Genomic DNA, 1,772 nt, shown 5'->3' on the forward strand with positions numbered 1-1,772 from the left:
GGAAAGATTAAAGCACATTCTACCTCCCCATCTCAGGGTTTAGATCTCAGCTTTCACTATAATTTAAATCAGAACGCTGCATAGTGGGTAATCTATATCCAGCCATTTTGCACATCTCACTGATTCCCACTCCATGCTAAACCATGACAAACTCTGCATTTCTGATGTTCCATAAAAACACAAGAATCACATCTAGGAAAGGAAAAAAACAAATAACCTCCCCAAAGTATTTCTTTCTCAAGAAACCCATCCCTCATTTTCTTCCTCTTCATTTTGGAACTGAGAAATGGATTAAAGCACAGCTGCGTAATTTACAGTGAGCCTGAGAGGGTGTTGAGTTCTGCACTGTTCACACCTAAAATAACACAAGAAACCAAGATCTAGATCAAAACCCCCCCATTTTTCTTCACTATCCTTAGTGAATATCTACTCTTTCTTGAATTAATACATCTGTCCAAATAATAGCTTAAGGAAAAGAAAGCCACCAAACCACCAAAAAACCCCACAAAACCAAAAAAACCACCATTGCCAATCAGTGAAAAGTTATCTTTGGGGGCTATGTACAATGCATGCTTGAAAGTGTTTTTAGCATTTTAACCGTGATGGAGGGTCTGTCCTGTTAATGTTGCAGTTTCAGTTAGGGACATGGGCATAAGGGTTGTATAACTTCAAAATGCATGAAGAGGTTGTCCCTTTTCTAAAGAACTACTGTCCATTAAATAAAACAGGGTGATAATAATGGACAAACTATGTCTAATATTTCTTTATGTTTTCATCATATTTGCAGTCAGCATCCATAAAGACACGTTTAACTTACTGTTGCCTACAGTGTAGCATATTCTATCTTTCTCTGTGGAATTCTTCCTTCTTGGCTTCCACTTCTCAGTACCTCAAAGTTAATGCAAGGTTGTTGACCAAATACTCTGCCACTACACTGAGACAATACAAAGGAACTTCAACTAAATCAAAGGAAATCTTGTAAAGTTATCCTGGTTTCATTCCGTGTCAGTGAACTTATTAATTTAATATATTTTAAACATTTTATTTGTGAACATCTTTGATAAAATATCATTGTGTGACACTGAACATTCAGTAAACCTGAGGAAATGGCCTCACCTTGCCCCAGGCAAGGTTTAGATTAGAAATTAGAAAAAAACTTTTCGCAGAAAGGGTTGTAAAGCTTTGGTACAGACTGCCAAGAGCAGGGGTAGAGTCACAGTTCCTGGAAGTGTTCAAAAAAACATGCATATGGCACTTTAGGATGTGGTTTAGTGGGGAACATGGTGGTGGTGCTGGGTTGAAGGCTGGATTTGATGATATTACAGGTCTTTTCCAATTATATGACAGAATGATTGTAGCCTCTGCACTGAAAAAAGAGTGGAAGTCAATTGGATATGCAAGTTCAGATTAGTATATATTGAGACATAAATAATTATGGTTACTTGCTTTTCAGGAAGATTCTCAGGATTATCTGAATTTAACTTCACAACAAACTCTCTGAATGTCTCTGTGAATCTGTATTGAAAAGTCCTGTTTAAGAAAAGACATTTGATGAGATGAGTCTCTGTCTGCTCAGTTCTGAGAACTGCAACACTTCACTAACTGTTTAGAAGGCATGGCAAGAAATAAAATCAATTAATGTAAAACAACAATTTTTTGCAATTTAATAGAGTTTAATATAAATACGTCTTTCAGAGCTGCCAGGGTGTCTCTAAGTTCTTGTTGTTATAGGCAGCTTACGACATTTTTATTCAGGACTGAAGGGAAGCTGT

The sequence above is a fragment of the Corvus brachyrhynchos genome, unplaced genomic scaffold (assembly GCF_000691975.1).
Source record: "Corvus brachyrhynchos isolate BGI_N302 unplaced genomic scaffold, ASM69197v1 scaffold166, whole genome shotgun sequence".
NCBI classification, from domain to species: domain Eukaryota; kingdom Metazoa; phylum Chordata; class Aves; order Passeriformes; family Corvidae; genus Corvus; species Corvus brachyrhynchos.